This window comes from Mchenga conophoros, linkage group LG3 (genome assembly GCF_057382185.1).
Source record: "Mchenga conophoros isolate Kocher_MC1m ecotype Shallow Benthic linkage group LG3, M_conophoros_male_GT1.1, whole genome shotgun sequence".
Lineage (NCBI taxonomy): Eukaryota > Metazoa > Chordata > Actinopteri > Cichliformes > Cichlidae > Mchenga > Mchenga conophoros.
In genome coordinates, this window is record NC_140528.1 from 2836964 (window position 1) to 2858750 (window position 21787).

The window sequence follows — 21787 nt, forward strand, 5'->3', positions numbered from 1 at the left end:
CCAAGAGGAGAAAACCAGCTGGCAGCAAAGGCAGGGAGGTGTCCTTTCCACCTAAACAGGAGAGGAATATAAAGATAATGAAGGTCACGGTTTGTATTTCATTCAGTACAGTGATGTACTGATCTAGGATCAGTCCAATCATCAGCAGTTTGATCCACGTATGGATTGAAGTGTGTTTGTGAAAATGTTGGACTGTTCCTTTATCAGTGTGTAACAGTATGTGTGTGAGAGCCATGTAATGTCCATGTGTGCATGCTGACTGTGCTGCTCTGACCCCCCTCCTCCTTTCAGGGTGGAGCCTGCTGGAGTCCGATGGTTGAGACCAGGTCTGAGGAAGTGTAAGTGTGTTTTTAATGGGATTCATGAAAACAAAGCAGCACACATTCAACCATCTTCATCATGTCAGGAGTCATCATCAAAGTGTCAATCAATGAACAGATGATGGATCAATAACTGCAGCTGGATTGTGTTTGTTCTCTCCATCAGATTCCTGTCAACTCACAATCGACACAAACACAGTGCACACAGAGCTCCAACTGTCTGACAACAACAGGAAGGTGACACATGTGGAGGAGGTTCAGTCATATCCTGATCATCCAGACAGATTTGATGGTTTTTATCAGCTGCTGTGTAGAAATGGTCTGACTGGTCGCTGTTACTGGGAGGTCGAGTGGAGAGGAAACGTTTGTATATCAGTGAGTTACAGAAGCATCAGAAGGAAAGGAGGCAGTGCTGACTGTTGGTTTGGATACAATGATCAGTCCTGGAGTCTGTACTGCTCTGATGATGGTCCTCAGTCTGTCTGTCACAATAACAGACAAACATCCATCTCCTCCTCCTCCTCTGTCTCTAACAGAGCAGCAGTGTATGTGGACTGTCCTGCTGGCACTCTGTCCTTCTACAGAGTCTCCTCTGACACTCTGATCCACCTCCACACCTTCAACACCACATTCACTCAAACTCTTTATCCTGGGTTTAGACTCGGTTCCTTGTCTCGTGGTTCCTCAGTGTCCCTGTGCTGAGTGGAGTGTAAAGAGTGTCTCCTGTTACAGAAACACTCTGACTGTTGAACAGATAGTTCAGTCTGTACATGTCTGTCTCTTTCACTCACAAACACGTTTTCAGATTCATGGATTCAATCAGTTGATGTTTGAAACTCTTCTAAATGATTCCTTGTAAACTTCTTCCTCTTCAGTCACAAACAAACAGGAAGTGATGTCACATGTGTTCCTGTCCACACAGCAGAATGAGTCTATTGCTGACAGTGATGTACAAACAGAGTGAGCATTTCTGAGGCCCAAAATAAACTGAGTAGTTCACTGAATGAACAATGGACTGTGAGCTCAGTTCCTTCATCATTAGTATGGATTATATATGTATATGTATTATATTAGTATCATATATATCAGGTGCTGCTGCTTTCAGTCATTGTGCAAATGTGCTGTTTGTAAGCTTGTAAAGCTGCAGTCAGCTGAGACTGAAGAAGTCACCTGATCAGTGAGCAAACGTTTCTGAAAACGTCCAGATGAACAGAATCAACCTTTTGGGATCAGCCAGCAATGCAGCATCATTGTTGTTCAGCTTCAGAGGTTTGCAGGAATGAACTGATGACCAGAAACAGCTGCAAAGTCCAAGAAAATACCAGCTGGAGTTCAGCTGCATTTGAAGAAGTCAAAGAAAAGTAAGGATGGCAAAGGGCGACGTTTTCTTCCAAAGAGCTGCAAACATGGTCGACGCCTCATTAGAAGAATCATCTGGACATTTGTGAGGAACTCTAACCAAGAAAGCAACGTCACACAGATCCAACAGACAGTTTCCATGACTGCAAGTGTTGAGTGGAAAAATGCTACATTGCATTATTGCATCCTCTCACCACAGGAGGCGCTGTTGGCACCACTGATTGCTGATCAGCTGTTCTCTGATGATCTGATTGATACTGTGAATAACGGGACTCACTGAACTCTGTGACACAGTGAAGATTACAGAGTTTAACTTCACCCTTTAAGACTGACCACAGAACCAAGTCCGCCAGAGCTTTTGTTATATTTTTACATGCTGTGGAGCCATTTGTGGGAGCATTTCAAGTTGCTATACATCAATACAACTGTTATAGCCCTAATTTTAATAATATGTATGCATTAAGTCCATAGTAACTACATAAACTGCAAAAACAACCTCTGCTCATCCATCTCTGTGTGTGTCAGGATACATTTGGTTCATAATACACAGAAAAATCAGAGTTATTACCTGTAATAAATGTGAAAGATTCCTGCAGTGATAACCAGGCAGGACTGAAACACATCCAAGCTGTCACCACGGTAACAGCACCGCCCATCCACAGGTGAGGGGAGGAGCAAAAAGAGGGACTTTGACCATTTTATACTAAAAACACTCAACTAATGTTTCTAATATGAAACAAATAAGCCCACATTAATGTGAGCGTTTATTAAATAATAATAATGATGATTTCCTCCTGATCTCATTTCCACAGCAGAGAAAACTGTGGTGTATATTGAGGTGGAGGGTGTGGTCTGTGGCTCAGGTGTAGAGTGAGGGTGGGGTGCACCACAGCAGCATGCTGGGACTGCTGAGGGTGGAGGAGGGAGTGATGATGACATCAGAGCTGCAGCACAGAGACCAGTGAACACACAGTCTGTTCATCTTTGCATAGATACAATATACAGCACAATATTGAATGACAGACACGCTGTGGGAGCTTCCACAGATACACTGACGTCAGCATCCAGAGTCCTCCTGCTGCTCCCCCCTCAGAGCCCCGTGATCAGCACCAACACATTCAGTTAGATGACAGAGTCCAGCTGCAGCTAGAATCAGCTCCCCTCTGTGAACAACAGCACAGCGTCAGTGTTTCACACTCAGTGAAAGGAGGAAACAGCAGAAGAACACCATGTGTGCTACGTTTCCCAGGACACACTACAAACTGCACAAATACAGAGCAGCACGTGGAAGGACCTGGAGCTGCATTTACAGAGCTGCAGACAGCGTGATGTCCTGTATGGACAGGTGGAAGGAAGCAAGTCCTCAGCTGGAACACTCGTGTTTGTCCACAGACAGGAAACACAGCAGGAAACTTCCTCACAGAAGTGCAGCTCATGGATAACACACTTCCTGTCAGTCAGAATGAGGCTGCAGCCAAACACAGAAAGGTGTTTTTGTCCAGATGAGCCCAGAGAAGAAACACGAGTGTTCACAGACATCAGAAGCTCAGAGAGGTGAAACATGAGGTTGGAGTCCTCGTCAGCATCCAGAAGAGCTGCTGTGAAACCCTGAGTACTCATGACAGACTCTGATGGCACAAACACATCATGATTCAAACAGAAAGACAAACATGGAGCTCCTGATCCTCCTGCATGAGAACAAGCTGACATGAGCGCTGTGTCTGAGAGTGTCTCCCTGTCACAGTGACAATAACACAGCTGCTGCTCACAGTCATTAAACTGACCTGAGGTCAGCTGTGCTCCTTACATATGAACCATGTGACCTCACATCAGTGCTGTGGATGACTGTAGTCATAGAAGAGTAGAGCTGTAGCAGGTGGTGTGAGGAGGAGGTGGTGTATTCTAGTTAACGCAGTACTGAAACACTCCAGCAGAGGGCGCTGTTAAGTCCTTATTGTAACACAGTTACTGTGTGCAGTTAGACTTCATACATAATCTGCACTTATTTCCATCAGACATGCTGTCAGTAAATGATTGGTTTCTATTGATTCTACTTCCTGTTGACTCGTTTGATGACAGTGAAACAATCACAGCTGATTGTGTGATGATGTAAACTGTCACTGTTACATTCAGTGTGTGTGACATAATGTTAGTGCAGGCTGATAACAGCCTGGTTCTGTTAGAAACACATGAACGTGTCCATAGATCAGTGTGTGTTTAACATGAGAGCTTCAGCCCTGCTGATGTGTTAAATAAAGACATGCAGGAAAACTGATGAGACTCTGAAATAACTCTTTATATTTATAATGTAACTCTGCATCAAAAGAACAACAAAGGATCCCAGACAGGTTTCTGTGAACAAAGACCATTCTGATGTTTCTGTGTTTCTAACACTTTGACATTATTAGTAAACAGACTGCAGTGAGCAGCATTTATAAAGAGCTTCTATATAAAGATATGACAGCTGTTTGACAAGTTTATCACTCTGTGTTTGGACCTGATCAGTCCAGCTGTTTACTTGAAACATGTTCATTTACCTGTTCTGTTATATTCATGTTCTTGTCTCTGTTGAAAACACATTTTAATGTCCCTCAGATTTTTCTCCCAGATGAATAAATATAAAAATGACACAAACTGACTGCAGCTACTTTTTGTCCTTTCTGTCAAAAACCTTCATGTGACTCATGAGAGACACGTTTCAGCTGTTTGTGACAGATCAGAGGCCAACAAGTCATTTATAACACTTTCCATCATTGTTTAGCACAAACACATGTTGACACAGCAGCGGGGCCGCAGTGAGAGTCAGAGCGAGGAGATAAAAACTCCTGTTTGACCACAGCCTCAGTTTGTTCCTGCACTTCAAACACTTCCTGTTGTTGACTGGGTGGAGTCAGGAAGCCAGCCAGGCCCTGCAGGACTGAGACTGCAGACTGGGACGTGCTCTGTGATGGAGATCAACAGCATCACTGACTGTTTCTGTGAGGACACCATCATCCCAGCAGGGCTGTTTCCCAACAACAAGCCCTGGACCATCAGAGACCTGAAGCTGCTGCTGAATGAAAGAAGAGGATCTTCAGGTCTGGAACAAGGACCAGCTGAGAGTGTTAATAACATTACTAATGTTCAGCTACACTTTACTAGGTCACATCTGTGACACACGTCACTTAAACAAAGAAGGAAATATTGGCTCTGTTTTATCTGCTGGGCCCAAAAGTGACTCCTGTATTTAAACTGCTGTGAAGAACTTGTTGGTCTATAATATGTGAAACATGTCAAATGTGTCCATCATGAAAGATATCAGGTCATCTTGAGCTGGCCTTTTGTTGTGGGCAGTCTGAGGTACACCTGTGAGGTGGGATGGATTATCTCAATATGGCAGATGTGCCCACTACCACACATTTGGACTGATTTGTGACCACTGTTTGGGAGGGATGGTTATATTGTGTATCTGGAATGAATTTTAGGTCTCTACGTCCATCCCATGGGGAATGGGAGCAGTAACAAAGGTGTTGTGTTTATATTTTTGTTGAGTGTATATACACACACACACACACACACACACACACACACACACACACACACATATATAGATAGGTATATATATATATATGTATGTATGTGTGTGTGTGTATACACACACCAATATTTTTGAATACATGTACATATTTATGTTTCCAGATTGTTTGTATAGTGCACTTTCTATACAGTGCTCTTTGTACAGTTTTTATTTAGCTGCTTTTGTCTTGCACTGTTCACTTTTTTCCAATGACAATTGTGGAGCAGGGAAATTATTTTACTGCTATTGTTAAATAATAAATATAATCTGCAGCATGGATATTGCATTCAGGGGTTGAACAGTGTGTGTCTTTCAGAAAGGCTAAAAGTCACAGGCTGACAGGAAACAGGCTTGCAGAGAGTTTGCAGAAGTGAAAGTTATTTTGAGCAGCAGGCTAAGACGAGGCTTTAACAATGTAACAGATAGCTTTAAGATGGCCTTAAGATGTTTATGATGATGTTGACCTTGTATTTCAGGTGCAGTTATGACTATTTTATACACAATGCATATCTGTGCTTATTAAAGAGTTGGAGCTCGGTCAATTAATTGGGGGTTGGAAGCTTTGTTCGGCGCGAAGTCCGGACAATCTATTGTGCAAGTGACTTGGAGCTATAGAAGGTTAAAACTGCGTACATGCTTACAAAACACTTATATCAGGTCATTTTATATTAAGGTTTTAGTAGAGGTTCTTGGTTAAAACATTTATTTAGTAGAAGACATACACATAGTCTCAGTGAGCCTCTGGTCTAGTGAAAGGTCAGAAGTGCAACAGGTGAATTGAGAAAGAGCATTTGAGGACGAGACACAGACAGTTAGTAGGTGAAGAGGTGACACAGAGAGCATGTGAGGTCATGACACACACACATGAGTTAGATTTATTTAGAGGAGAGATTAGTCATGTCTGGATTGTAACGGTGAAAGTGTCTCGGTAAAAGAGGAACCGTCCTTGTCTTCTCGGCAAGAAAGAGGAACTGAAAGGTTGACCGGAGGAATCGGCCATGAAAATAGAAGATGATGTTCTGTGTTAAAAGTCATGGTTGTTTTGATATTGACATGAAGGGGCGTCAGTAAATCAAACCCTGATGGTATAAAATATCTGTTCATGCTTTGATTAAGTCGGAGATCACTTGCTGTCTGCGTACAGAGTGTCTTCCCACACGTGTGTTCATTAAAATCATTGTTTGACCAAGATCTTCTGGACCTGCTTGTTTGTACTCTCCTTCCTCAATTTTGAACCTTAACACAATGCAGATTTTCCACTTGTGGGACAAATAAATGCAGATTTGCTGTGTGTGCGTGTGTGTGTGTGTTTGTGCAACATTGGCATTTGTTTACTCAGACCCAAGGCAGGCCAAACCTGTCACGGACCCAGCTCTGGAGGACTCGGGGTCCGTGAGCAGTTTTGACTGTTGTTGTTGTATTATTATTATTATTATTTGGTGATGTGTGTGTTTTTCTGCACAATGCTGTGTTAGTCTGTGTCCCACTCGTATGTATAGGCAGGGTGTGGGTGTGTATGTCTGCGGGTGTGGCTGGAGGATGGAGCACAGCCACCTGCAGGCCTGATGGGTGTGGCCCTGCGGAAGGACTGGCCACACCTGAAGTTCCTGCCACACCTGTTGGTGATCAGGGCTCGTCGGGGGAGCTACTGCTGCTTACCAAAGTTGTACTAAAACATTTTTAACAGATTTCTGCAGCCAAAATCGGTTCGAGGTCAGTAAGCACAACCAGAATTCATACATAAGGCACAGTCTCGATTTTTGAGAAAATTAAAGGACTTTAAGTGGAAAATACGTTATACAGAAGAAAAGAATATATCGTGATATATATCGTTACCGCACATGCTTCAAATTATATCGCGATATGAATTTTAGGCCATATCGCCCAGCCCTAGTTTAAGGGGTAAAAGTAGAGTATCAAAATGGAAAGAAAAATGTGATAATTTCTAAGTCATTACTACTCAATTACTTAAGTATTAACCGTTAATATCCAAGTAATACCATAGTAGATGGTGGTTACAGGTGAGTAATATTACACTGACATGTATGTAATTGAATAATAAGGGCCCAAAACTGGCGGTAGAAATGGGGAAATACGGCTGGTGGTAATAGTAGGGTAACCAGTTAGAAATGACCATAATGTGGTCATTTCTAAGTTATTACCACTGATTAAAGCTGGTAGTTTCTGTGTAGAATGCAAAATGCAAAACTGCCTGTTTCTATTTAATAACATGTTAATAACTTTTTAAAACAAAGTTAATAGTAATAGTAATAACTGCCAGGCAACACCTGTGGCAGTTTCTGTGTGACACGCAGGAATTTAATACCATGGTCATGATAGCTGAGTAAAACAAGCATTAGGAAGTCTGTAATGATGAAATGGAAGCATATTATGCAAAAAAACAAAACAAAACACACATATGAACTTACTTGCACTGGAGTGTAGAGAACCCTCTGAAAACACATAACGTTGTAAATATATTTCGGGTAAGAAAGTGCAAAAAATGTCCAGTAGACAAAAATAAGATCCACGGTTCCTCTTTCCTACCGCTGTCCTGCAACACCTCCATCATTAACTGACCCCTAAAATTCAAAGATTCAGCTTCTCCTGCAGCATGTAGCACCATTGCATAATGAATATTTTGACGTTTTAATGTTAATGCAAGTGTGATGTAATTAGCAATTTATTGAGCAACAATGTCACAGTTATAGACTGTGCTTTTGGAAAGAGAAAAAACAAACAAACAAACAAAAACAACATACACTGCTCAAAAAAAATAAAGGAAACACAAAAGACGTCCCAGATCTAAATGAATGAAATATTCTCATTAAATATTATTTCATGTTATTAAATATTATTAAAATAATATAAATAAATATATAATAAATATAACATTTTTTGTCAAAACATTCAACTAACAAAAAATGTGGATGTGTGTGTGTGTGTGTATTGTGTCATTTACATTTAGTTGTGATTTTCATTGCTGTGGTTGAGAGACACCATCTACCGGAACCAAATTCCTTATATGTGTGCGCATATACTTGGCCAATAAACGCAATTCTGATTCTGAAAACTTAAGTGGAAACACACTACAGGCTGATCCAACTTTGATATAATGTCCTTAAAACAAGTCAAAATGAGGCTCAGTAGTGTGTGTGGCCTCCATGTGACTGTATGACTTCCCTACAATGCCAGGCCCTGGTCCTGAAGAGGTGCTGGATGGTGTCCTGAGGGATCTCCTCCCACACCTGGACTAAAGGATCTAAAGGATAACAGCCTGTGGTGCAACGTTGCATGTTGGTTGGAGCGGTACATGATGTCGCAGAGGTGCTCAATTGGATTCTGGTCTGGGGAACAGGCGGGCCAGTCCATAGCATCAATGGCTTTGTGTTGCAGGAATTGCTGACACACTCCACCCACTAATGGCAGTCAGGCTACCTTTGGCGAGCATATGGAGGGCTGTGCAACCCCTCAAAATGCCGCCCCACACCATTACTGTCCCACTGCCAAACCGGTCATGCTGGAGGATGTTGTAGGCAGCAATGGTCACCAGACTGTGAAGAGCACAGGGCCCCAGTGGCGAAGTTGCCAATCTTGGTGTTCTCTGGCAAATGCCAAACATCCTGCACGGTGTTGGGCTGTAGCACAACTCCCACCTGTGGATGTCCGGAGTATGTTTCTGACAGTTTGAGCATACACATACACATTTGTGGCCTGCTGGAAGTCATTTTGCAGGGCTCTGGCTGTGCTCCTCTTTTTCCTCCTTGCAGAAAGGCAGAGGTAGCGGTCATGCTGCGGGGTTATTGCCCTCCTACAGCCTCCTCCACGTCTCCTGATGTTCTTGTCTGTCTCCTTGTAGCGCCTTCATGCTCTGGACACAACGCTGACAGACAAAGCAAGCCACTTTGCCATAGCTTGATGTGCCATCCTGGATGAGCTGCACTACCTGAGCCACTTGTGTGGGTTGTAGACTCCGTCTCATGCTACCACTAGAGTGAAATCACTGCCAGGATTCAAAAGTGACCAAACCAAAAAGCAAAGGTACTGAAAAGTGTGGGCGATCGTGGCAAAAGAGTTGGCAGTTCGTCTTGTAATCGGAAGGTTGCTGGTTCGAGCCCTACCTTGGACAGTTTCATCGTTGTGTCCTTGGGCAAGACACTTCACCTACCGCTTACTGGTGTTGGCCAGAGGGGCCGACGGCGCGATATGGCAGCCTCACTTCTGTCAGTCTGTCCCAGGACAGCTGTGGCTACAACTGTAGCTTGCCTCCACCAGTGTAAGAATGTGAGAGTGAATGAATAGTGGAATTGTACAGCGCTTTGAGGTTCTTGAAAAGCGCTATATAAATGCAATCCATTATTATTATTAAAAGTGGTCTGTGGTCACCACCTGCAGAACCCCTCCTTTATTGGGGATGTCTTGCTAATTGCCTATAGTTTCCACCTGTGGTCTATTCCATTTGCACAACAACGTGTGAAATTGATTCAGGGGGCCAATCAAATTTCAGCTGGGATCAGTGCCCCTGTGGCGCCACCCCTGGAACCACCCCTGGCACCATCATACCCGCCACAATGGTCATTTAACTCATCTCGTCAGCACACAGATGCAGTCGTTTCTAACTGTCGTTAAGGCGGGAGAAGGCGCTGCACTATTCTCCTAAATTAGACCATTCAGACAAGATCACACTACACGAGCTGATAAGGAGAAGCCAGAACTGGAAGCCACGACTTTGTTGAGGGTGTTTTTTGCAAAGTTCTCTCCACAAATTCACATTTTCAAACTGCTTCAACATCTCACTCTGTGTATTCGTGTGTCTCTGAGCTTGGTGCAGGATCATCATTAAAATGGTGGGAAAATGAGCATGATTGCAACGACCACGGCACAATGGATCAAGTTACAAAAATTAAGCAATACTGACCAACGCACCACAACGACTGTGTCGCATGACACAGGATGTGATGTCACAACTGGTGTGAGACTTGCTGGCCTGCTCCTATGAGGGTTGTTTTCCGGGGATGGCTTGTTCCTCTTAGTTGCGCGGTCGGGGTTCCCCCAGGTGTCGGGTGGTTCTTGGGGTCCAGGGTCCCGTCTTTGGCTTTCTCTGAAGTGGCCGGCCTCTGCAGTGGTTGGCTGGCCGCTGCACTGGACCGCTTGTACTCCTTCCCCTGGCTGTGGGAGCTCCATCTGTGGCAGCAGGTGGAGACCCATTGTGTACATCTGCTTCACCCTCGACTTTTCCCCACCACCCTTCTTTTCTGTCCCTTTTCTTTCTTCTATTCCTCTGCTTTCTTCTATCTTTCACTGATCTGGCCTTCACCCTGTCCACGCTATAACATCCACACAGGGGGCTAACGGCATTCTGGCCAGACAGGAGCTCTTAGTGGTAAATCCTGTGGTTTATGCATTTATATGACACATTTAGACCAGAAACACTGGATCTTTCTTAGGCGCAAATAATGATTTTAACTGTCTAAAACTGAACGTCAAAGCTCTTCAGAGGTGACAACAACAAACAGATCCCATCCTGATCGGTTCCACTGCACAGGTGGACTCCAGTCCAGACCTGGTCTACAGATCTGGTCCAGAGTCATGTTGCTATCGGGACTCTGTGACAGTATATGCTGCTCTTCTTCACTGCAGTCATCACGTGGTTCTGTAATCAGCACAAACACAACCTGAACATCATCCACTGGATTTAGAAGATTCACAGCAGTCATTTTTATTATGAACTATGTGATTTTGTATCTGTTGTCACTGTTTTCAACTCAAAACGTGATCGTTTATTTTCTAGTTTTTTGTTTTTTTGTTTGTTTTTTTGCCTCCCATTTGGTTCTTTAGCCGTCAGAATTGTTGTCTGAAGACCAACAAGGAGACCCAATGGATTTACTTTGCCAAATAGATCATCACGGCCTTGCTTTATTGGTCCATTTGATTGACCTTTGTTGTTATTATTTATTTTATTTTCAGTTGTTACAGACGGGACAGACAGAAGCAGGCATGGAGGCTGGATCTCCTCCATGCCTGCTTCATGCCCTGGGGGCGGGGCTATGGCTCTCTACATCCTCTAGCAGACCATTACATGGGGAAACCTTTTGAATACAAGCGCGCTGATCCACACGGGTGTGCACACGGGTGTTCACTGTTCATAGACATAAACTACACCTCTATTGGTGCTACTCCCAAGCACATTGTGCGCTGTCGGTCCTGCTTGCTACACAACAGCATTCAATATTTAGTATTTACTGCTGTTTACACTTAGCTAGATTAACGTGATGGTGTTGTGTTTAGTATGTTGCTCTGTTAGTTTTGCTTGTTTTCTCTTCTTCTTCTCTTTTTAAGTTTCCTTTCTCTCTGTCCCTCTTCCCTTCTGTTTTTCTTTTCCTTCATCTTTCTTTCTCCCTTACCTATCCCTCAGTCCCGTCTGTCCCGTCTATTTTCTAGTTTTGACCCTTTCACGCATGAATTATGACAACCTCAATCAGGATTTTGTTCTTAAGTGTTTTTATTCATCTTTAGGCATGAAAAAAGATTTTTGAACTTCATTTAAACGTGTACTTTTCAAAGAGTGTTTTTTACATGTCCAGTTAGGTGGACAACAGGTTTTGACAGGGTATGGAGGGACACATCAGTGTCGAATGTAGTGGTTTATGTGCAAGTATACCATCAACACTGACACAAATACAAGCCTTTGAATAGCTGTAACTGTAGTGACCACTGTGTGTGAAAGAGTTAAGTGATCAGGTTTAAGAGATCAGTGATAAATCTGTGCTGTTGGATCAATAATGAAACAGACTGCTGTTAGAAATAACTCTGATTCTGCTGTTTATATCCTGATCAAATAGATGATAAATTGTTTCAGTGCGTAACTCACAGAAAGAAGCAGAACAGTTCACATCAGGCTGAAACCTCTGCAGTGTCTTCTTGGCTTCGTCTCTAAATTTTAAAGTTCTGTAGTATTTTGTAAGAAACTCCTTTAAATTGTCCTTCAAGTTTGTTTCCAGTTAATTCCTCCATATAAAGAAGAAGAAATGACTTGTGTTTATAAAGGATCTTCCTGTTGTTCCACGTTTGTTGGAGAGAAGTTATGCTTATAAGTTTCCATGTGTAACAGTCGCAATAGTGTGGTGTCTCTTTAAGACAACTTCATGTTTCGTGATGTCACAAGCATGCGCCCTGCCCTCTGTTGTATGAACGCTGCTCGCTTCATGTATGATAAGACAGCAGCCGTTCAGTGTTTCAGTCATAAAAACACTTCCTGTCACTGTGGTGGTTACAGTGACATCATGCAGTTTGTGCTTTGACCTCCAGAGGGCGACAAATCAGCACAGACAGAGAGCTCCATTCAAACTTTGCTGCCATCAGGAATAATTCTTCAAATATAATCATCAGTGTTTGAGCAGTTATGATATCAGGGACAATCTAGACATGTGTGACAATACTGAACATGTCACATGACACACCTCAAACATCATGTGATCCACTCTCAGTCTGCACTTTCATTCATGACTTCATGAATTTATGATCAGTTTACTCCTGAAATATTCAAATGCTGCAGGGTGAAGAACAACAAAGTGCTGACACATGTTTGTGTTTCAAACAAGAAAACCAGCAGAAATAAATCATCTTTGGACAACATGACAGAGATTAGTGAGTTTCCAACTTGCACTTGAATGCAGCACAGACAGATTCTGATGTTCGTGGTTGTAAACGTGTCCTCAAACGCCGCTCTGACTCTTTCCTTCCTGCTCAAAGTTCCTCTTTTCTGAACTTGGTGTTTGTGCCTGACGCTGATCGTCTCCGTGTGGAGCTCCGTGTGAAGGTAACGTTAGCAGTGTGTAATGTTTCCTGGCTAACATCAGCTGTGTGCAGCTCAGTTCCAGCACAAATCTGCCGCTCCATAGTTCACGGTAACGGACTCATGAGGTCGACCGTTAAACGCCCTCCCGCCATTTTGTCTGTGTGCGCGGATGTGTACGTTTTTGTTACCACTGTCATCTCATCAATAGCCTATTGGTAAAAGATCTCTGTTCATAGTTTAGTTGGATTTTAAAACTCTGTAGTTGGACAGTTTTATTTTGGACTGATGCTAAAATTCTTGCTGATTGTTTCTGTCGAGGTTTTGTACTTGACATCCGCCATTTTGGATGTGATAAGCTGTAGAGAGTGCGTCCAAAAAGAGAAACCAGAAAGAGAACCTGTTTTATTAATAACCTCTTGCAAATAGAAGAATATGAAAAAAACAACAACAAATAGGATAAAACCTTTAAATTACTTGAATTTTTAAAATCACCATCATCTGTTAACACAAATTTGATCATTTCAAATTTTTGTTTTCATTTTCTCTTCCCAGTTACTTCTTTCTCATTCTCTTCATTCTCCTTGTCACCTTACGTCTCACTCCTTAACTGAAGTTATAGTTCTAACATAAGAAGTCCCACCAACGTCCTTTATTTAATCTCTGTGTTGTCACAGTTATTATCATCAGATCAGACATGAGACCCAGACAACAACATAAGTTTACAAGCTAACATCATGTCAGCTAACATTAGACGATAGCATCATAAACTTTAAATTACTTTGCCTCTGATCAACAGTTTGATTACATTCTCACATCACAGGTTTATTTGGGGTGGGGTGGCTGTAGCTCAGGTGGCAGAGCAGGTCAGCCACTAATCAGAAGGTCGGTGGTTCGATCCCAGGCTGCACGCCAAATATCCTTGGGCAAGATACTAACCCTGTGTTTGCCTACTGGTGGTGGTCAGAGGGCCTGGTGGCGCCTGTGTCCGGCAGCCTCGCCTCTGTCAGTGCGCCCCAGGGCAACTGTGGCTACAATGTAGCTTGCTATCGCCTGTGTGTGAATGGGTGGATGACTGAATGTAGTGTAAAGCGCTTTGGGGTCCTATGGACTAGAAAAGCACTATACAAATGCAGGCCATTTACCATTTGCTAAGTGTGAGTCCGCCCACATTAGATCCACTTTTCAGCAGGTGGAATAATTTGTAGTACTGCTGTGTTTAGCAGCATGTTTTGCAAATTACTGCATTTTGTTTGACTTCCTTGTGAAATCCAACCCCCCCAATAAAATTACATAAGGTATAAATAAAAGCCAAATAAAAGAAAGAAAAAATAAATCCCGCCTGGATCTCGGTACCTCCAGGAGCAGCTGGTCAGCTGACCTGGGACTGACACGGTGTGTGGAGATGAAGAAGCTCAGAGAGCTACAGCGGGGCAAGACTGTGAAAGCATTTAAAGACAAACGGCACAAATTTTAAAATGAACTCTAAAAGACACAGGCAGCCAGTGCAGAGAGGCTAGCACGGGGGTTATATGCTCTCTTTTACAAGTTCCTGTTAGGAGTCGTGCAGCAGCATTTTGAACCAGCTGCAGACGTGAGAGCAACGACTGACTGACCCCCACATAAAGTGCGTTGCAGTCCAGGTGGGAAGAAATAAAAGCATGGATCGCTGTTTCAAGATGCTGCTGTGAAAGAAAAGATTTGCCAGTCGCCTTAAATGATGAAAACTGGACTTCACCACTGCTCTGATTTGGTTCTCCAATTTCAAATCACGTCCAACTTAAAACCAAGATCAGTAACAACAGGTTTAAAATAAACTTCCAGGAGTCCCAAATCTACAGAGGACTCGCAGGGACCAGTGGGTCCAAACACCAACAACTTGTTTTCTTTTTATTAAAATTTAAAAAGTTTAGAGCCAACCAAGCTTTAATGTCATCTAGGCATGTCATGAGAGGTTTTATGCAGATGACACCCTTCTGCTTCAGTGGCAAATGAATTTGTCAGTCATCGGCATAACAATGAAACGAGATCCCATGCCTTCTAAAGATGGAACCCAGAGGCAATAAATACAGTAAAACGAGCAATGGCCCTAAAATTGAACCCTGTGGGACGCCGCATGACAGAGGAGCAGAAGATGATTTGGAACCGAGAAGGCTGACAGAGAAAGTTCTGACAAATAACCTAACCAATTGAGTGCAGTGCCACCAACAGTTTTGGGAAGGTTAGTTTTAAAATGTATTCCATTATAGAATACAGAATACATGCCCCAAAATGTCTTCTGTAACGCATTCCATTACATTATTCGATGAGAGTAATGTATTCTGAATACTTTGGATTACTTAACATATTATCATGCTGTTTACAACTACATGATGTTAGGTAATCTTACACGGATGGATTAAGTGGCAGAAACACACACGGGCACAGGATAGTTGTGATGCAAGTTTATATACCAGAATAGGGAATATTTACAAGGAAGGGGGCTATATGCAGTGACAGATAAAAATGTGCCAGGAGAGTAACACCGAAGAGATGAGACGAAGCCGAGGTATGCAGATGACGCACCGGAGCTACCTGACAACGAGGAACAAAACAGAGTTTACGGAGTACCGTTGATAGCCGAAAGTTAAACAAAAGTGGACGGGGAGAGTTGGAGAGCTTACTTGAAACACAAACTACAGCTGCAGCAGTGATCACAGCCTGATGGAACGTAGCTCTCCGTCGCGGATCCACAGTAGCCAACACCAAAAACGAGGCAGGCGAGCAGGCAGCGGAACAGGCTAAAACAAAAGAGAAGCAGGCAAAAAGTGGATCCTTAAAACATGCAGCTCCACAGCGTGGAATCAGCAGATTCAGCTTGCACTAACACGTTACCACTTGTGACAGCAACAATACTCCGACACCAGACGTCCGTGACTCGGCTCCATAAAAGCGCTCACTGATGACGTCCGATGTGCCGCAGGTGTGCCGGAATGCCAAAAAAGGAAACAAAACCCAAACAACAACAATACACCTACCCACCACCTCCTAACACATGAATGTACTATTGCTGTGATTTATTACAGACAACAGAACTTATTGTTTTCGGAGGAAAACACGAACACGGTGTACAGTCGAGTCTTAATAGCTTACTTACAGCTGGGCTCGTCAGGCACTCTTCTTGGCTGCAGTGGTTATTATTATATTTACATGCTTCCAGCTCCCGTTTTTGCTCAATGACAACTCGTACTTTTCCTTTTTCTCCCGCCCTCGCTCACAGACACATAACGGGTATGACAGCCAATTCTCCCTGCAGCACGAACTACACTGCCCATCAGGCTACATTCTTTAGAGCTATACCTGTAGAATTCTGCCTGTTAGCTTAGCACAACAACAACAACAGCAACAACAAAAAGGCGAGCCAACTGTTCACAGCGCCTTCTGGTGGATTTTTTTTGGCATAACAGATGTAAACCAGACCATCTGTCAGCTCTTTGTTACTTCGGAAACATGGATTAAACAATTTCTCTTCCACGACGCAATCCGATAAAAACCGATCTCTTTATCCGTCGGCTTCCTGTGGCTGTCATGCGACTATTGCACTTAATAACACAACAGCTTCTTGCCATTCTTTGTGTGTCTTTTTATCGCTGTGTGACTGTTTTCATGTGAAAGCCTGCTTGCACTAGTACCGCTTGCCACTCGTTCCCAGAATCCTTTGCGCTTTTACCCTGGACTGACGTCACATTTTCAGTCTCTATAATGGCAGTTGTTGATGGATGTGGCTCTGATGCAGCCGTGGTAGCTGCTGATAATCACGATGCTATCAGGTACTGGCAAAAAGGAGGAAATCTGTCTTAGCACATTTGCGCCGCTGTGTGTTTTTGTGGTCTTCTTTTGGAACTATTTCAGTGAGTTTTAGTCGGAGTGCGGTGAAACTTGGTGTTTGGAATCGGTGATAGCTCTGGGAGCTAACTAGCCTTTCTTTAGCCGGTTACATGAAGTCTGTTTGGTTTTGTTTGTTTATGGACTTTTGGGCATTTATGTAACTACTCTTTTAATCATTGCTTGTTTCGTGTGTTTGGTGGTTGTAGAAATGTTTTCTATCAGACTTTAGCAGAGATTTCTGTGGATACCACACATGTCTTTTGCCCCCGGTACGGGAGCGTGGGGCTTATTAAAGTAAATTTGTAAGAATCAGCAATTTATTTAAGCTTTTCTCTCTTTTTCATTTTCTTTTGCTAACTGTGTTTAACAGGAACGTGGTCATTGAGAGCATCACAGTCGGTGCTGCTGTTTCCTGTGTCTGTACAGAGTTTGATCTTCAGCACATGATGTTCGTCTGTCTCTGCATCTGTTTCTCTGACTGCAGCTGTGTTTGGAACATCCAATCCTCCAACACCTCAACTCTGCTGATCCTCTTTGAATCCTGGATCAGGAAGTTGAATATTTGGTCTTTAAGTTTCTGTCTTAAACTCAGTCTTACTTGGAGCTTCATGAGTGCAGCTCCTGTTCAGACAGGTGTTCACAGAGACAGGTATTAATGACCTTCCTGTTCCACATGTGTAAATGTGCACACTGCTGTTTGTGCCACGTGATGCTGCAGGATCTGTTAACATGATGGTAACATCTGTTCTAACATCAGCTGTCACAGAGTGTTTGTCAAATGGCTCTCTGGCTGTTTCCTTCCTGTTCAAAGTTTACTTTCACTTCCTGAACTTTGTGTCTCTGACTGATGCTGATCGTATCCGTGTGAAGCTCCGTGTTGAGGTAATGTTAACAGTGTGTAATGTTTCCTGGCTAACATCAGATGTGTGCAGCTTAGTTCCAGCACAAATTTGCCGCTCCATAGTTCACGGTAACGGACTCACAGCTGGACCAACGAGGCCGAGTGTGTCCGCCATGACCTGTTAGTCTGTGATCAGAGTCTGAATGAGAGGAGCAGAGTTAGCTGATGGTCAGCAGCTGAACTCCGAGTCATTGTTACTTCCTGATGACTGAAGGCAGTTTTTCCTGCCTCCATCAGTCTGTGGAGGAGGTGGAGAGGAGCCCCAGCTCTCCCCTCACTGACTCTCTGTCTGTGGCCTGAGCTTGATGGAGAGACTCTGAGTCTTTATACCCACAGACTCACAGAGAGGTCACAGCTGGTTTGATAGATTATTTATCACAGGTGGAGTTTAGACACAGATTAAACACGTAAACGTCTGATTTTATAAAAACTGCATCACAAAGAGTTGGCTCCGCTCCAACAGGAAGTGACATTTCCACCACAGAGAGTCATGTGACTCAGACTGTTTCCTCCAGCAGACGGCTGCCTGCTAACCAGTGTAGAAACCAATGACTGTATAAAAGATGTACGACGCGACCCCGCCTCCTCCCATTGTGTAAAAATGAAGCCAAAATATCCCGCTTCTGGAGGCTGCCATCTTGCAAATTTGGAGCCAGAGTCTGCGCAGTAGTGACTTGAGGTGGAGCGACTGTGTAACGCTCCCGCCCACACACCCGCTGGACATGACCGCAAACACGCCCCCCTACACTTTCTACGTAGCCCGGCTGCTCGAGTATTTTTGCTGGTTTACCGCGACTGAGAACTCGTCTAATTAAGGTAAATACAACCATGTCACTGTTATGAAAAAGACACACAGCTTATCATCGTATAGTTCTAAAATCACTCTGTTGTTAATTCGTTAGTTAGATTAGCCTCTAGCATACGCACTGTGTTGGAGGCTTGTTGCTAGCTAGTTAGCGATGCTACACACCTGCTACTCTTAATAGTCTTCAACACTTATGTGTTTTTTATTCATTTTTAGACAGCGATGAGATCAGCTGCACACTCCACAGTAGGGCTGCCACAAACGATTATTTTGATAGTCGACTAGTCACCGATTATTTTTGCGATTAGTCGACTAATCAGATCATCATCCATTGGACGTAAAACGTACAGCAGCATCTGCTCTTATATAACTATCATTAGCTTACAGCTTGAAGTGTTTGTGCTAACTAAAAATAAAGACAAGATGATAGTTTATTAAATTTTAATGAAATCTGCAGATTGTTTCGGTGAAGTTTAATAAACTCCTTGCTATCTAAAATATAACAGGACACCGGAGTATATTCTCAGCATCTCACACTTCTGATAATCAGCTGTCTTGAGGTTGAGCTTGAGGTTTATCCAGCTGTGTAAAAACTATAACTTTAATCTCAGCCAAACCGATTTACTCAGGAACAAATAAAATACAAAAAAAGCCAAACAATAACATTTTTAAGTTATCTAAGTGTTTAACCATGTTTAACCTGAGTAGCGAAAGACTGCGGTGGGTTTGAAAACGATTTGCCGGGAGTCCGGTGCTCTCATGGCCCCCGGCTAGCTATCGAGCTAGTGGGTAACAGACGTCTCCGAAAACGTCGGAGCGCTTCTGAAAATATGTGGTGTCTTGATGAACTGAGCAGGTATTTGAGGTTTACACAGCTACATTCTCGCCTGAAAATATGTTAAACGTTTATTTTGTGACCTAGAAAGAATAATAAGAGTAATTTTAAAACTAACTAGCTGCCGCCATTGTTGGAAACTGAGCTGGGTTGCGCTATGAATTCTGGGACAGAGCTACTTCTTCTTCTTCGGGGTTTAACGGCAGCTGGCATCCTTGTACATGCAGTGCTGCCCTCTTCTGTTTCAGTCCGTTATTACACTCTTAAATGCTACTACCGGTACTTATTCCTGCGTCTTTTGGGATCTTACAAAGCTTCAAACGACGCGTCGACTATTAAATCAGTCGTCGACGATTTTGATAGTCGACGTAATCGTGACTAGTCGACTAATCGTGGCAGCCCTACTCCACAGAGGCCCAGAGTTACTGTTAATATCAAAAATATAATACTGTCCTTTGAGATTTTAACATAAGAGTGTAATGGATCTAAAACTGTTTAAATCTCTAGTCTACATCCTGGTAACATGGAGACTTTAAAAACATCAGCAGAACGTTTCAGTAGTGTAGTCTAATTTGTTCTTTTCATTTAATAATAGAGTCCATATTATATCAACAGCTACATTCACCCTGGAGAGAAACTAGTGAGGGAGACCATCAGGACCAAGCTGGGTTTCCTGCGTCCAGAGGTTTGGAGAAACTTCTTCCCTTTCTTTCATCACAGCTCCTGTGCCAGAAGTTCTGTTGACCCACTGAGAGAGTCTTCATTTAAGAAACACCAGGAAGACTGAAGCTCATGTTATTGATTGTTACATCCTGTGAGGCTGTGGGAGTGTGTGGGCGTGGTGTTGTCTTCTCCCTCTCCTCCTCCTTCTTTCTTGCCCCTCCCCTGTCTCTCTCTGCCCCTGCCTTCTCCTTTAGGACACACCTGCTGCTCATCTGCCCTCGTTTACCACCAATTACCCTCAGAGGTGATATAAGCTGGAGAAGAGCAGTGTGGATGTGGGAGAGGCTTCTGGTGGAGTTCCTCTGTGTTGGTTAGTGTGTGATACTGGTCTAGGTATGGGAAACGGCCTGCTTTGTGTGGCTCTTTGTGAGTAGTTCTTAACTGAGTGGTGGTTTCCCTTAAGTATTATTAAGGCCTCCATTATTTTGTTTGGCCTGCCTGGTAATTGTTAATAGCAGCGTTGCTGTCTTTTTCTGTTGAAGCCTTATAGTTGTTTTCTTTTGTTGAAGTGGTCACTATCTCTTTGGGTTGACCTGTCTGATTTATCATTAAAGCAGCGGTGCTGTCTCTTTTTGTTGTTACTATTTACATGATTATTGAGTTAATTGATTATAATAAAGATATATTTTGTGTTAACTACCTCTGCCTGGTGTTCTTTTAATTTCACCCGGATCCAACTGTTACCGTCCCCCACCCTCTTCGCCTAGCTTTTATGTGGGGACGTAACATTGATCAAGCAGGACTCATGATCTTCACCAGCAGCTCCCTCACAGGGAAATCTTCAGCACTCCTTCGTAGGCCCGCCCCAGGAGATGGATAAACCCAGCATTTCATCAACACTGTGATGGAGACCTCTGATTTGTGTAGTGTTATAAATACTTGGATACTCCCCAGAGGCTCCAGGCTTTTACATAAAGATATGATATTCAGTCCTGTAGAAAGTTATATATTTAAAAATATATGATCCTCTCTGGTTACTCTGGTATGAATAACTCTGCATCACTTTATGGTAAATAACACTATCTGCAAAAAGCTGTGAAAGAATTCCAGATCACAAGTCTGTAATTCGACATACAAGTGACGACCTTTGACCTTCATCAGGTTTTATCTAATTGTGTCAGAGAAACTCAAGCGTGCTCTTCATGCAGCTGAGTACATCAAGTGTTTAAAACGGAAGCTGTGCAGGTCTGAGATCAGCAGCTTTGTGAAACACCAAACTGAGGTCCTGTTAATGCTGATATATAGTGACACAGTTACAGGTGTGATTAATACTTTTGTTTTTTTTTTTTGTCTTTAACTTTATCAATAAAACAGCTGCAGCTTTCACTACAGCACATGTGGTGCTTTAACCTTTGTACTGTTTGCATCAGTTCATTCTGCAGTTAACATGTGAACATGTTGGATGATCTGTCTGCTGTCACTGGGTGGTGCTGAGGTCTGAATCAGCTCCTGTAATCACAAAGAGAACAGAACCATCACAAACTGAAATATAAAGTTTATCTCAAATCTGAAATAGAGCTGATCCTTCTGTCCTCACACACCCAGGATCTGAAGTTCTTCTCGTACATTTTTTCAGTATTACAGTACACTACAGTACTTTAATCCATAATTCCTGATTAATGAGGA

At 43.0% G+C, this 21787-nt stretch overlaps 1 protein-coding gene across 2 annotated transcripts in view; it reads left to right on the plus strand.

Annotated features, from left to right (window-relative positions):
• The window catches only part of LOC146576990 (protein NLRC3-like), a 460027-nt gene that overhangs the window by 148472 nt on the left and 289768 nt on the right, over positions 1 to 21787 (plus strand). Inside the window, exon 1 of one of the 2 annotated variants that reach the window (XM_085268120.1) lies at positions 12608 to 13054. The exons of the other annotated variant lie outside the window; for it this stretch is intronic. The gene's annotated coding sequence lies outside the window, so the exon portion shown is untranslated. Of the gene's footprint in view, positions 1 to 12607; positions 13055 to 21787 lie in introns of those variants that run through there. 2 annotated transcript variants of the gene reach the window in all.